Source organism: Chinchilla lanigera, unplaced genomic scaffold (assembly GCF_000276665.1).
Source record: "Chinchilla lanigera isolate Chin_1 unplaced genomic scaffold, ChiLan1.0 scaffold00002, whole genome shotgun sequence".
In the NCBI taxonomy this organism is placed as follows: Eukaryota; Metazoa; Chordata; class Mammalia; order Rodentia; family Chinchillidae; genus Chinchilla; species Chinchilla lanigera.
Genome location: NW_004955403.1, coordinates 8,341,355 through 8,357,644, shown reverse-complemented (window position 1 = coordinate 8,357,644; position 16,290 = coordinate 8,341,355).

Sequence of the window (16,290 nt, the reverse complement as noted above, 5' to 3'; positions counted from 1 at the left end):
GGGGAGGGGGCAGAGGAGAGAAGAGGAGGAGAGAGGGAGAAGAGAGAGGAGAGAGGGTGAATGACAGGGAGAGGGACAGGGACAGGGACAGGGAGAGAACCTTCCTTCTCCTGAAGAGAGGAAGTGTAAGGGTACAATAACAGGAAGATGGCTGGGCAGACCTGCCACATGGAACAGCATCTGGCACACAGTAGGAGCTCAGTACTTACAGAATAAATAAATATCTGTTTACCTTTAACACAGAAGATTCTAAGAGTAACAAGCAGCTTTTCCTAGCAGCTGAGTCCCTCGCTACCCACAGCCGTCCTGGACACTCACCAGGCCATCCTGATCTGGATATTACGCTCCAGACCTCACAGTGGATTTCCTCTTATCCTGTAGAAGCCTTTCCATGCTGCTGTGCTCTCTCTGCGTCAGCCTCGATGTGTGCACAAACACTCCCTCAGTTCCCCAGAGCACAGCAAAAAACAAGCCACGACACCACATGCTTCACTCCAAGTTCAGGAGTAACTCAAGCACAGTACAGAAAGTAGCTCAGAAATATTTTGGGGGGAATTACACAAATTATTTTTAAAGCATGTTTGGTAAAAGAACAGATTTCTCACACTTCTTCCCCGAGGGCTGGTGCTCTCGTTTTGGGAGTGTTGATCTAAAGGCTTGTTTCTTTTGGAGCCTGAGAGAACTTGGATTCCATCGCTCCACTCCACTTTGTCTTTTCTACCGAGCCTTGAGCATGTTCGGAACAGGATGCGTCTCCCTGTCTTGGCGTCATCAAAGAACCCAGCACAGGGCCTAACACACCGTGATGCTCAAATAAACGTCTCCTGACTTACATGTGGAAACAGCAGTGATATTACCTTTAATTGAGGAGTTGGCTTAAAGAAATTACTTCAGGTTGTTTATCAGAAAGACACCACAGAGCATTAGTAAGATGCCTTGCTCCCCTTTATTATAAGCCGGCTTCTGTAACTTTAGAGTTGGAAAATGTGTTTCAAGTACAAATTCCTGTGCAAATCTACACAATCATCACATTTCCAGAGAAACTGGAGACCGGGAGACCTGGAAGGGCACTAGCCCCTCACCAGGAAATGGAACCCAGATTCTGTGTTTTTCTCACTCTGGTGCTGCTACAGGGTCACATGTCTCCAGGGGCCATGTGCAGACGGGCAGTTGAAAATACTAATTTGTGTCTTGTATTCAGAAAATACTCTGAAGCAATTGCTGCTTTTAAAAAAATACTGTGAAGCAATTGCCGATTTTTAGAATCAGCACACTCTGTCTAATTGTATGAGTATTGCAGAGTCTTAAAAGTGCTAGATGGTAGTCTGCCTAAGACAGACATGTGCCAGGGTCCCACCCCAGGCCAGTGGAGCTCAAGCATGGGAGTTAACATTTTTCCTAAATGATTCTAATTGCAGCCAGAATTGAGAATCACTGCTTTTAATTCTTAATAAATTATTTCTAAAGTACAATTATTTTAATTGTGTGCTGTGTTCTTATCCATTTGCCAACTCTTCTGTCCACATCCCCCAACTCCCCCCCCTCCTCCATTCTATGACTAACTGGAAGTCACAAAGGACTCCTGGTTCCGCTTTTGCGGTTCACAAATACCCGTGGGAACTTCCTGATTAGTGAGAGTCAACACCGAAAACACCTAGTCTACACGGAACACAAAGGACATCATCACCTGCTGGGGACAAGGCAGAACTGCATTATTTTAGGGACGAGGTTTCCACAGAATCGTTTGACTGCCAAGAAGCATATAATTCATACCTTGGCCACCAAAGACCTTTTCACCTCTAGGCTCATATTCTCTATCTTCAGACACTCAGAGAAGAGCTATTTCGTGCTTCCTGTGGCTATTTTTAGGCACGTAGTGAATGTTCTTTTGCTTAACCAGTTTAAGCTGCTCTTTGCAGTAGAAATGAAGAACAGTGAACAGATTGCCTATATAAGTATTGGTTGTTTAGTTGTGAGAAGTCACAAATCCACAACCTGGCCTTCTTTTCTTCAGGCTAATAATGAATAATTTAACCTGTCATTTATGGCTTATATTTTGCAACCTCTATATATTTTTCATCCCTCTTCCCTGAACCCAGTTAGACCACTGTCTAATAGAAGAGCTACTTGCCTGTGGTTTCACATACCATCCAAAGATGAGTGATGCATGCTTATAGGATTAAGGTCTTCATTCTGAAGTTTCTCTACATTCACATGCAAACACTTTCTATTTTTCTTCTTATTATGTCATTCTAAGACATAAAATGTAGTCACTGGGTCATAAATTGTAATTACCTTGCCTTGTATCTGAAAGCAGAATGCAAACAAAGCTTTCTTGCTTTGGTAAGTTCTATAATTTTACACATAGCATTAATAAGACCCTGGGTATAATTCAAACGTACGGCTTGCACCCACAATGCCATAAACATAAGCTTTTCTCAGAGAAATTATCACCAAAGTGCAGACCCAGATAACAGAATTAGTCATTAACTCCTCAGGCAGACTTTACATTTTCTTTATGTAGTGTTTTCTATACTCGTCCTAATATTGTGCCACTTTTACCAGCTAGTTAAGATCTCATTGTATAAACAGTAACTGAATATATTCATGTCAAAGATAATCATTCCTTTAAAAGGTTTCTTTGTCAGGTATTCATTAAAGTGGGTTTCACATCAAAATGATAGTCACTAATATAGGGCAAACATCTTACCCATTTGGCAGGCTTTTAAAAAAATTTTAAATTTTATTAGCACTATATCAAATTCTTAGCTTATGCTCTGTAACAGCACAAAGATCTGTTTAATGAATACACACTGATTAGAACAGTCATACAGAAAGACAGGAGACCACAATGGAGAGGTACATGTTCATGGATGTACCTAAAACCAATTTTTGGAAATACCTACTTCCACCAATGCTCCCCTTTATAAGCAGCACTTCCATTTTCTTAATATTGATCTTTAGAAATACACTTTGTGATAAATTCTCCAAATGAAGGCTTCTCCCCAGCTGACGTTTACTTCTCTGGGCTGCAGGAAGCCCTGGTATTTTGCTTCAAGACAGGAAGTAACAGGGATAAACAGCGCCAGCCACGTTTCCTCTGGATCAGGTACATGAATGTTATGAGCACGGTAATGGGTGGCGCAGGTGTCAGAGTTTCACGAAAGCACCCCTAGGAAGAGCTGCCCTGTGGAAGCCCCAGCAGACATCATTTTGTCTCTCTCCAAAGCAGTGTACAGCCTTCCTTAGGTTTCCCAGAGGAAGCTTGCAGACCCTCAGTTTTTCACCTACACGTGATGGGATAAGGCGAATGTTTCAAGAGGGCAATTTGATGTCCGGGCAGTGGGAGGGAAAAGAAAAGGGCAAGAATTGAGGTCACAGCTGCGAGTATCTGAGTTCTCTGAAGAAGTAGAGTGAGAATAACAAGCAGACTTGATGGATAGTCAGAGACAGCGACGGTCATTAAATTAATGCCTGTCTAAAAACAAACCCCTGGCCTCAGATTCTTTCACGGGAGAGAGCCCTATTTGCTCTGGCAAACCCTGGGTGGCAGGGGCCAGGGGAGCAGGAAGTCCTGACACCCATCCCGTGTCTCTGTGTGAGGAGCCAGCTGGGACTGTCGCCCGAGCCTGCCCCGAGCTGCCCTTGGACACGGCTTGGTTGTGAATGTTTGATTACAAGTGTTTGTTTGATCATAGGTGACCTTAGGTTTTGTTTGTTTTGCCTTATTTTATTTTTGGCAAGTCAAAGCACTGCTAAAGTGAGAATTGACTGTCAGAACTGTAACTTGACATTTTCCAAACTTAGTGTCACTCCGCACCACGTGATGGGGTGTATCTTGGAATTTCCTTCTGCACTGCTTCCTCCTATACCCCCAGTGCTGTCAATCTCCATCCCAGGAGCGGAGAGTCTAGTCCACTCTATTCTGTGTATTTTTTAATTGTAGTGCAATATTTATAACATAAAATGTACTATTTTTGACCATTTTAAGCACAGTTTAGCAGTGCAGTACTCGTAATGTTACGCCATGATTAGTTGGTTCCAGAACACTTTCATCGCCCTGCAAGAAAATTTTGACCTCATTAAGCATTCAGTGCCCCTCACCCTGCCCACCTCCTGACGGCCACTACATTGCTTCCCACCCGTGGGGATTTGCCCTCCTGGATATTTCCCATAGATCGAATCATAGAATAGGCAATATGTCTGGTTCCATTCACCCAGTATGAGTTTTTTGAGACTCACCCATGTGGTATCTGTATTTATTGTAAAGCATTCAAAAGCCACTCCTATCAGAATAGAGCTTAGCTTGGTTAATAAGCTGGACATATATTGTTTGAAGAAAGTTGAAATAATATGATAAAGTAAAAAAAATTAATTTTCCCACTTAACTGTTATTCTTTCGGGCCTAAATACATAGGCTCTTGTTACACTAAAAAGCAAATCACACAATGAACACCTAAACATGACCTGTATGTACAGTGTGTATGTGTGTGTGTGTGTGTGTGTGTGTGTGTGTGTGTCTTGATTACTGAAAAGTACACTTGTGCAAGGTCTGCTTTTGGGCAGTCGGGGCAGGTGTGGTGGTGTTTGATAAAGGAAGTCACACTAAAGATAATATACAGACAGTAATATCCCACTTATGAGTGATGTGAGGTACTATGAATCAGATCTTGGGTTATGTAAGCAAAGATATTTAAATTAAACTTTTTCAGGCTCTGTGTAATCTCTCTCTCTCTCTCTCTCTTTCTCTGGGGGGGGGGGTTGAACCCCGAGACTTGGACACAGCAGGAAAGTGCTCTACTATTGAGCTGTATACTCCTAGCCCATACTTCTTCTCTTGTTCTTCTTAGGGTAAAATTAACTTTGTTTGCAAAATAAATTTACCCTGAAGCATCTGTGACTTAATGAATTTAGAAACTAGTGGAGAGAGCTTGCTTCATTCTGCAAAATTAATTCACTTTTGATCTAGGAATGTTGAGGACAGGATCCTTCCTTGTCCCTCACGTTGTACCGTAGGGACCAAGGAAGATTTCAAATTCCTGTGCACCTAGGATTCTGTGTGATATCTGTAAAAATATAGTCTCCTACACCCTAGAGATCTGACCTAGTCTGGATAAAGATTGGAAAATTATACTTTTTTTTTTTTTTTTTGGTACCAGGAATCAAACTCAGAACCTTGAGCTTGCCAGTCAGGCACTTGTGCCGCTGAGCTATATCCTCCGCCTGGAAATCTGTACTTTTAACAAGTATCTTAGGTCAGCGGTGCTCCAATTTTAAGCCTGTTAGAATCAACCCAAGGGCTTATTTAAACAAAGCACTGCACCCAGCTCCCAGAGTTTCCGATCAGTAGGTCTGGAGGGGGCCTTGGCGTTTACCTAACAAGGTCCCTGGTGACCTTGATGCTGGTGGAGGACCACATTCTGAGAACAGTTGTCGTAGATTTTTAGAAGTAACGGTGCCTGGACTACATTTAAAGACAAACTAAATCATACTTCTGCAAGTTAGGCAAAGGTTATAGTAAAAACCAGGGGAAGAAAAAAAATAAATCTCTGCCCCTCGCTGTGGAATCAATAATTTTTACAAACAATTTTAATAGAGTAGTATTTTAATCTAAAAGAAAAGTCAGTTAAGGTCCTGAAACCAATACATTAAAAAGAGCATTTTCCTTTGTGAAGGGCAGTGACTATAGGATATTATTATTTTTGTTTGTTTTAGGTTGAGACAGGTTGTCACTATGTAGTGCAGCCTGCCCTTGAACTCAGGCACAGCCTCCCAAGTGCTAGAATTATAGGCGTGCGTCACCACACCAGCTTATATTACTGTTATTATTATTATTATTATTATTGTCTTTTTGAGACAGGGTCTCCCTATGCAGTTCAGGCTGGCCTTGAGCTCCCTTTGTAGCCCAGGTTGGTCTTGAACTCACAAAGATCCTCCTACCTCAGCCTCCCTAATGCTGGGATTACAGGTGTGCCCCACCACACCCAGCTACTATTATTGATTACAATAAAATTAGTGTCCAGCTTCTAGAAGATAAACATGCATTGAATTTATCTGTATGATTTTAAAATTTAAATTAAACTTTTCATTTGTCCACTAAAACAGGAAAATTATACGTATTTATAAGATTACAAACAATATTTACTTTTGACTTTCAGGCATATATTTTGAAGTTTATAAATTATGGTGTTGTAGATTTGACTTAAAACAACATAAAAATACAAACTGAAGTACTAAAAAATTCAGTTTAAAGGTTTAGAGTTTCAATTAGAAAACTGATTCAGGAGTACAGCCTGCTGGATATTTCTGATATTGCAAAGGAAAAATTTGTCAAAGAACTTTTGTCATTTAATACCTTTCCTTTGCAGTATAAATTTCTCACCATCTTACTGTACAAGCTCAGTAAAATGGAAACATCGGAAACCTTGAAGAGCTCCACATTTTCTTTTCCCTCTGAAGACCTCATGCCAGGAACCTTGCTACAAGACCTCTGCCAGGCGTTCACGCTTCCGGATCCCACTCTCTATGGGGTAATAGGTCAGTTCTACCCAGCAGAGCTACTGTGTGAATTTAAACAGTTAAATTCCTAGCACAGTTCTGGATTCGTCGTAAGAATCTATGAGCTTTCCATAAATACTGTGCATGTGAGCGTGTGAATGTATGTGAGTGTGCGCGTGTGCACATGCCCACGAACAAACAGAAAATGTCACTTTCTGATCTACACAACTTCTCCAAATTTAATTCTGTTTCAAAGTAACATTTACCAGGACCAGCTGAGCCTCTGTGGCCTGGCTTCTCTGGATTTCGATTTCTGAGAGCTCTTGCTCTGGTCAGTTAGGAAGGATTAGACCCTGGAAAAGTCATATCATTTTCGTAGGTAATAAAATTTAATGCTGAAGTGACGCATCCCTGCGGGATAATTTCCTGTAAGTAAAATTGTTTAAAATCTGTGCTCAGGGCCTCCAGGCAGTAGCTAGGAGCAGGCAGTGGGCCTCTCCCTTGAGGGTTCCAGAGATGTGATTCAGGAAACAAGAACTCCAGGAATTCTGGTGAAAGGCATCCAAAGGTTACAGAATGGAGGAAAAGATCATGCGCTGACGGATGCTGCAGAAATCAGTTTGCCGCAGCGATTGACCAGAGAGAGCCACACTGTTGTCTCCGATTCAGGGAAACTCTCACTGGGTATCCGTTTGGTTGCCAGGGGGCACTGTGGTTCAAGTTATGTGTGCCCTCAAGTTGCCAGGGCTGCAAACTGCAGGGATTCCTTGCTGCAGTAAAGGACCATTTTTAAGGTGCGGCTCCCCGACCTCCCTCTCACTGGCCCAGCATCGCAAGCTTTGGGTTGTTCAGCGAGTCCAGGGTCGGCCTGGAGTGGCACAAAGATGGCATTCAGTAGACATGGCCTGCACAGAATGGCGCTTTTACACCAAAGATTGGAGCTTAACTGCAAGATGTATTTCCTTGACCTTGTGTTTATTCCAAGCACTGGGTGCCCATCTGCATTAGTTCAGGTAAATGTGAGGCAGAAGTTTGGGGAATTTCCAGTCTGATACACCCAGAAAAGACAAGCTGCATTTGCAGAATACCGAGCTGTCTCCCTACCCCTCACCTGCAGCAGCTTATCAAAAACCCACTCCACATTCATCCTTAAAGTAGAGCAAGGTTCGGCTGAAGAAGAAAATAATTAGGATTCAGTGTTTTGGGTGATTATACAGAGATTAGATAGGGCCTGTTATGAATGGCCAAGTGTTAGGGAAGGGTGTTAGAGGACCTCTTTTTTATTTTTTTTCCTGTTTTTAACCTTGTATAGTACTGGTTAATGTTTTTGGTTTTTTTTTTGGTTAATGTTTTTAAAGTAATGTGTGCTACCTTATGTAAGTCAAAGGATAGGTCCTTCTTATTTGTAATCAGTAAATTCAGATTTCTTTACTGTTGATTGCTTGGTAAAATCTAGGGATGACCGTGACTTGTCTTCCAGGATCACAGCACTATTGACTTTTACTTTGTTCCCAAGACAGCAATCCGTGGGAATGACATCACTTGGGTTGTGTTTACCTTGGGCATCCCAGAAACCCACTGGGGAAATGTTTATCCCAGAATAATTAGGAATGAATTAATTAGCAAAAATGTTTTAAATGGCCTGATTTTAAAATGAATGGTTTTAATCTGTGAAGAAAGTTTCACCATATTTTCCTATTCACAATGAATTTTCAACCACATGCTTTTATTATTTTCTCTAAAATAAATATTGGTTACAGAAGAAATATAACTGCAGGCATTATTTACAGAGAATTTGCTTTTTTTTTGAGAGTGAGGACTCAGTTGTATGCGCACAGCAATAGAAATTTTCTATTTAAACGTAGTGTGAAGGGCTGGGGATATAGCTCAGCAGCACAAGCACTTACCTGGCAAATATGAGGTCCTGAGTCCTAGTCCAGGTACCAAAAAGAAAAAAAAATTTGAACCTAGTGTGAGAGTTGGAGACTGTGCCCTGTTCTTCCTGTGCCACCTCGTGGGAGACACAAGTGGTTTTACCAGAGTTGATAGAGATTATTTGCCACCAATTTTTCCAAATTTTCATGTATAGCAAATATTGTGCACTATACTTAATGGTACATACCAAGTTAAAATAATACTAAGGCAGAGAAAAGGAAGTTCAAACCACATCTAATGATACAGACAACTATGGCAGGATATGCTCAAGCCCCCAGCTCACATCACTCGTGACATCAGGAAGTGACTTTATAGATAAGACATAGGCTATTACTGATAGTCACTCACCATCATATTATGGCGCATCCTGATTTATTCAGCCAAGAACATCCTGAGGACAGAATTTGGAGACTGAACTAGACTGTATTGACTTCCCATCTTTCTTTGCCTCTGTTCTTCCCCGCTTCTCTGCTTGATGAAATTTTACTCATTTTCAAGTATCCTCTGTGAAACTGCCTCTTCTCACAGTCTGCTCACATGTAACACACACACACATACACATATGCACACATGCACACACACACATGCACACATGCGCACAGGCTGGTAGGACTAATGAGTTCTTCCTGGTTGCTTCTAAAGTGCTTTGCACTTTCATTTCAGCTACTGCACTCGATCACGCTGGGGTATCCACAGACTGTTAGATCTGCTTAAGGGTGAAGGTTGGGAGTCTTTCCTCTTTAGATGCCACCAGAATGGGTGGACAAAAGTCCTTATAGGACCATCACTCCTGCTCATTTGTCCCCTTAGTTCAGGATAGGAGCCACTCACATCCTACTCCTAGTGAGGGGCCTGGGGACGGATGGACAATTATGGAGTGCAGGATGTGTGGAAGAGAGACAAGGGCTGGTGAGATGCTGAGGAGAGACAGGCTTGCAGGAAGAGCATTCTGAGGGCTGTGTAATGAACCTTCCCTTCCCGCAGCTCTCCTCGCCGTCTGTCCTCTTCTTCCCTGACACTGAAGAGGCAAAAAATGGTGGAGACAAACTCTATCAGCCAGCAACTTGGCTTAGTTCCACATATGCGGGCTGTGGATGGCAGTGATGGTCACCGAGGACTTGAGTGTCAGCCACAGTTCAGGGGGTAGTGAAAGAAGAAGAGACTCTTGGAGTGTCCCCACTAGCGAAGCCTCTCTATTAGGTCTGTCTCCAGACATGCAGCCTTCCTTGGGCTCCACCGTGACAGGCTTACAGTAGACACCAGGGCTCCTCCCAAGAGCTGGCTCCAAAAGAAAACAGCTCTTTCTCCTGGAATCCGTGGGGAGAACCACCGTCGGTTAACCAGTGCAGCCTCTAAGAGCTGCTTCATCTCCAGACTCCCCCAGCACTTGCTAGCGTGGTCTTGTGCTGTTAGATGGCATCTTGAATCATTGTCCCTGGGTGGGGCTGCAAGCTCCTTGAAGAACTGCCGCATCCGATGCAGCCCTCCAGGGGTCCTAAGGTGCTAGACTGAGGGTCTTAACCCTGCTACATATCCTCACTTAACTGAAAAACAAACGCTCCCATTACTTTTTATATTTTTTCTCTCGAATTCACTCTTCTATCTCTCATGTATAGCATACATCTTCTTTCCCATCTCCCACCCCCTTTCACGGGACACTCCCTGCCCAAGGCTCCTAACTACCCATCTCTGCCAGGGGCACATGGCAAGTAAAGCACAGGGCAGTGAGGGGAACAGGTGGGGCCCTGCCCTGGGGAGAATGTGACACTGACTGAACCCACTTCCAGGGGACACAGAGAGGAGAAGCAGCAATAAACGTAAATTGCACCCGAGCTGTTAGGGTCATAAAATATGTTGCAACCATTCTCCATACCAAGGTCATCTTAGAACCCACAGACACTCCCTAATTAACAGTCACCTTTCCTCCCTAATAGCAGGCAGGGAGGGCCCAGCCCTTCCCCATCTGTCCTCTGCTCAGGGTAGAATGAGAAAAGCAATTTAAATCCACCGCAGGTTCAAGTTGCTATTTTTCATGTTTCCCAGATTCGTTTCATCAAGTTGCTCATTGTCCAGGCTGAGAGAGGGTAGGACAAGCTTCCCTTTGAGCATGAGCACGTCACACACCCAGGGGGCTGTAGCATTTGGGTGAGGCCCAGGGGAGGAATGGTGTGGTCTGAGGGCCACAATCAGGGGGTTGTTTAGGGAAACTGCTGACAGGCAGAACTGCAAGAAGGAGATTTCCAGCATCCTGGTCCCCATCTCTGTATTTCCGGTGAGTCTGAGCCAAAACCTTTGCCGTCCATGGTATCTACCTACTGTGGCATCCAATATCCAATCCGCTTCTGTCTTGCTGGTTTCAGGGCAAATTCTTCCAAACGATTGCAGGATCTCCCCCTCCCACCACTCCAGTGCCACAACCTAAGCTAAGCTGCCTCTGGTCCCACAGAACCACTGCAGTGACCTCCTGCCTGGTCTCCCTGCTTCACTACCTTCCGCCTCGACGCTGTGTACCTACCACACAGCTTCAAGACGAGCTTGGCAAAGCACATGTCACACATCATTTAGGGGGCCAGGAGCTACTGTAAGTAAAACGCCCTCAAATTAAGTAATACACATTTTCTTTCATGCTTACCTCCTGCGCTCTGGTTTTACAGCACCATAGCCCTGATTAGGGCTCCCGAAGCCCCAAGCAAAGGAAGAAGGCAGAGCTCCCATTACTTCACTGTAAACCTGCCTTTCTGATTAGATATTGTTCCCCCCTATTCAACTCCTCTTGGCCACAAGGTGGGACACTCTAATACAACTTGAAAATTTTCTGCAAGTCCTTCTTTCACTGTGCATCTTTTCCTTGAAGATGTGTGTGTGTGTGTGTGTGTGTGTGTGTGTGTGTGCATGTGTGTGTGTGTGTGTTGGGGCTAAACACTGAGCTTTAGGACAAAACCCTGTATTTGGGACAGTGACCCTGGCAGACAGAGTGTCAGGGTAGCTCACAGAGGGTTGGTTTCCTGAGCTCTTTTAAAGTATGTTGCCACATTCCTATTAGTACAAATACCGCCTCGGCATCAGCAATGCCTTAGGGAAAAATTATTTTTCTGTCATTTCTTCCATTAAATTCTTCAGACTGTCTCGTTTCAGCCCTGCCCTGCTGTGTGCCCCAGGAGATGGAGCCAGGGGGGTGCCACAAGGCTCACTTTGTGCCCAGCTCATGGGAGCTTTGGCCTTTGGGAAGGACCAGCAGAATGAGACAGCAGGGGTTATTCTTTCCCCTTGCTGTCTCATGCTGGCTCCAACCTCTCCGTTCAGAGTGTCCTCAGTCACACCACCACTGTCTCAGGTGTCTGTAGCCAGTTCTGTCCCCTGGACATTCAGACCAGTGAGGTGGTGATGACTCCTCCGGTCACGAGTCTGGGGAACAGTGCCATCCCTTGCTGGCTGACTTTGCAAGTAGTTCCTCTACTGAGCTCTCCACACACCACCCAGATTAAATACTCATCTGGCTTCTTCTTGGCCCTTGACTTGTGTCATTGTATAATTAACAAAGAGGAAAGAAGTTCCTCAGAATCATCTGCTTGGAGTCTCAAAATAAATAACGGATGAGGAGATGTACAAAGTCCTAGGTGACCCTGAACATGTCAGCTAATTTACTGTGATAATAGAGTGATTTTAACAAGCGCTCCTGGTTTCCTTCTTTCATGGCAGGTCAGGGTACTGGGTAAGCAGCCCCCAAAGAAAAGCTCAAGAGTGGAGCATCATGAGCAAGAGAACCCAATTCACTGTCAACAAACCACATGCTCCTCCAGCCAGGAAGGACACTTTCATATGAAAGAAACCCTTCTATTAATTTTGTATTGAATAGTCTCTGATGAAATACTTACAAAAATTGGAGAACAGTACAATAGCCCATTCTGTTACAGAGGTACCACTGGTTGGTAAAATATATTGAGCAAAATCTGCTTCCCTCTAACTTCCCTTGGTCTTTTGCTTTCTTTTGAGCAATGGAGAGCCCAACCTGAGTGTGCTCCTTATGGTGGACTTACAGATAGCTGCGGACAGCTGCCAAGTCGGGGTCAGGCAGGTTCAGCTCTCTCTGTGGAAGCACAGTGACATATTCCTCAGTGCCCAATGACTTGAATGACCTGGTTCATCAAAGTTCCTATGAGAGTATGGTGTCCAAAAATGGACATAATACTCCAGCTGCACTCTAGCTCAAAATAACCGTTCAACATTCAACTAGGTTTTCCTCACCATTCCTCCCCCACTCCTCAAAAGATACTTCTCTTACTTCTGGGACACATTTAAAATTAATCCCGTTCTCTTCACACCCACAGCTGCTACCTCCTTTAACTGGGCTAAAATTATCTTCTCCTCTCACATCATTTCCTGTTTCAAATGCTTCTTTTATAGTTACCCATGGTTTTTTCCATTAGATTCCAGTTTCTTGATTTGATTGTTACTGTCTGACCCCAATCATTATTTTTACTGCTTCCTGATTCTCTTGTTCTCTTTTCTCTTCTACAATTTTGTTCCCTGTCACCTTTGCAGAAGATACCACTGATTTCACACTGAACTTTGTTTGAAATAGTCAGCCATTTTCACCCTTTTCCCAGTTAGAAATCACTTTTATATAACCACCTCATGTTTAAAGTTTAAAAGAAACTTTAAACACACATACAAGTGCATACAGCCCAGATGATATTTTCCTCCAAGTTCAGGAACTTCTCTATTTTAGTGTTTTGATCACATTTTCCTTAAATGCTGGCGTCAAGGATAAGCTGTTAGAACCCAAGTGTTATCTTACTCTCTACCATGATAATGTGGAACCCTTTATAAAAGTTACAAAAGAATGCATGAACTTGAAGTAGCCTATAATACTTGAAATGTTGGTTGACAATGATTGCACCCAAGATGTAGCATCCCATTCAAATTAACCATAAAGATTTCACAAAATATTTGCCCATGGGCTCTCACCTGTACTTAGCTTTACTTTTTATGGAGACAGAAGCCCAAAACTTTGATGAAAATCTACTCTGAAGCCTTGTTTTGGTTTTTTTTTTTTTTGGTTTTTCTCCGGTACCGGGAACTGAACTCACAACCTTGCGCTTGCAAGGCAGGCGCTTTTGCCGCTAAGCTAAATCCCCAGCCCCTTGCAGCCTTGTTTTGAAGGAACAGATTGAGGTAGATACTCAGTACAGAGCATTTGCCATCTATACCTGTGCAAACCTGGGCACACGCCAAGTTAAAAAAAAAATTCTGAAGAGAGATTCAAAGACTAATCTCCAATGTCACAATGTTTGTCTACCAGAATTCCTTCGGTTATATGTGTACAAATTTTTATTGAAAGAGCTCAAAGTTTCCTATAGATATTATCTTTACAGCACTTACAACAGTCTGTTTAGATATGCAGAAACCAGAAAGGTATTGGCTCTTTTGTGAAGCACCAAGCAGCGAGGCCTCAATCCTGAGGTCATTCCTCTTGACAGGTTGACAGCCTGACTAAAGTCAAGGTCACACATTAAGGCCCTGGTGTGCCAAGGAAAGACTCGTTGTTTAATGATCTACCCAAGGGGACTGGCTCCCTTTCACATGTACGAAGTCAGGCTTAAGATACTACCAGAAAGGATATTGACTAAGGCTCTGTCTACATAAATTCAGTCTTCTGAAACATTGATGGAGGGAGAATCAGACATAGAAGCTATATATAGGTGTTAGTCATAGTAATGACCCCTGTGGCCTGTCCTTCCTTGAAGTCAGAATGGAACACTACCCTGGCCAGCCAGCCCTGATGGATTTGCTCGTGTGTCCCACCTGCCTCTTGGTTCCTGTCCCCCATCCTGTCCCCACTCTGGATGTGCCTAATAGGCATCTAGTTAGCATGCTGCTGCTGCTGCTATGTTCCTGGAATTTTAAAAAGTCCATGAATTTGCATTAATAACCCTCTTCCATTCCACCCTTCAGGGAGGTTTGGAAGGAGCCATTGAAGCCAGTGACCAAGGAGAAGCAGCCTCCCCCATCTACGTGTATCCCCCAGGGAAAGTATGAGCCTCCAGTCTAGATTTCTGAATATGCATCCCTGTCTTTCTGTCCCATCAAGCTTGGACTTAGCCTCTCCATGGATTACCAAGGTCTGCCCAGCATGAGTCTGAACATACTACTGTCTTGCTAGGATTTGCTCTCTGAAAGCTAAGTTTCTCTATGGCTTCTGTGGCCATTACACTATTTGTCCCAAGTTCCTATTACTCTCTTGCTCATTCCCTCTTTCTCCTGGCTTGCTTCCGCTTGCTCCTTTATTGTCCTGTGGCAAATGTCATTAAAAGGTATTGTACTCCCTGCTGGTGATGAGGATTGACACTGCCTTCCTTTCCGTTCCAGACAGGTTCCCTCCACACTATACACAGCACATGCACTGCAAGTATTTCTTTGCTAACCGGAAGCACATAAAGGTCCATGGCTGGGCTAGAATTCCTGAATGTGCAACTCAGTACTCTCATTGCTGACATGTTGCCCTGAGCCACACTTGGATGCCTGGATGCAGGACCATTTGTTTACCCTAAGCTCACATATTTTCTGCTTACAAACTGTTTTTCTGATGGGAGAAGTACTTGTGAATTGTATATTTAATAAAGGACGTCTCAGGCTAAAGCAGCAGGATCATCTCAAGTTCGAGGCCAGTTTGGGCTACATAGTGAGTTCAAGACCAGCCTGGACTCTGTCTCAAAAAACCAAAATAAAACCAGAAATAAAGGACTTATCCAGGATATATGAAGAACTCTTATAGCTCAATAAACAAACAAGACAGTTAAGAAACAAATAAAATTTTTCACAAAGAAAGATATTCAAATGAAATGAAGTACATAAAAATGATGTTCAATGCATTAGTCATTAGGAAAATGAAAATTAAATCCACAATGAGAGACCAGTACAGGTGTCTCTGAATGTCTAAATTAAAAAGATAATACCCAGGCCTGTTAATGATGCAGTTTTTGGAACTCTCATACATTGCTGTGGAAATGCAAAATGGTACCGCTACTTTTCAAAAATGACTGGGCCGTTTTACACAAGATAAACAAGGATGACCAGAGCAATATATGCACACCCATGTTTGTAGCAGCACAGTTTGTATAGCTACATCTTGGAAACAACCTAAATGCCCATCAATTGATGAATGAATAAAAAAGTTTTTTTTCTACAATAGAGTACTACTCAGCCATAAAGGATAAATTTGAGACATTTCTAGGTAAATAGGTGCACCTTGAGACCATACTCATAAATTAAATAAATCTGGCACACATGTGTAAATATCACACTGTTTCTCTGGTGTGAGATACTGAAAGAGTAAATGAGGACCAAAGTGTCTAATAGATATTGTGAAATAGGAAGCAATTGTTCAAAAGGAAAGGAGAACTAAGGAGGGTAGAGGGAAAAAGAAAGGAAGGGGAAAAGGGAAATGAAAGAAAAGAATAAAATGGAAAGAAAGCTTTGTAATAAGAGGGGAAGAGGGGTTGGAGGGAGGGGAGGGGATTGGGAAAAAAGAGGAATCAAGATAGATTGTGCACAGGTAGAAATTCCCTGTGATGAACTTGATTGTTATGTGTATCCAAACTGTACCAACAAACCTAATAAAAAAATTGAATAAGAGCCAACAATCTTACTCTTAGGTATCACCCAAGAAAAAAGAAAACACACACCCATACAAAGATTAGTGGGTTTTTTATTTTAAAAAGAATAAAAAAGGGCTGGGGATTTAGCTTAGTGGCAAAGCACCTGCCTGGCAAGTGCAAGGTCATGAGTTCGGTTCCCGGTACTGGAAAAAAACCAAAAACCAAAAAAAATAAAAAATAAAAAATAAAAAATAAGAAA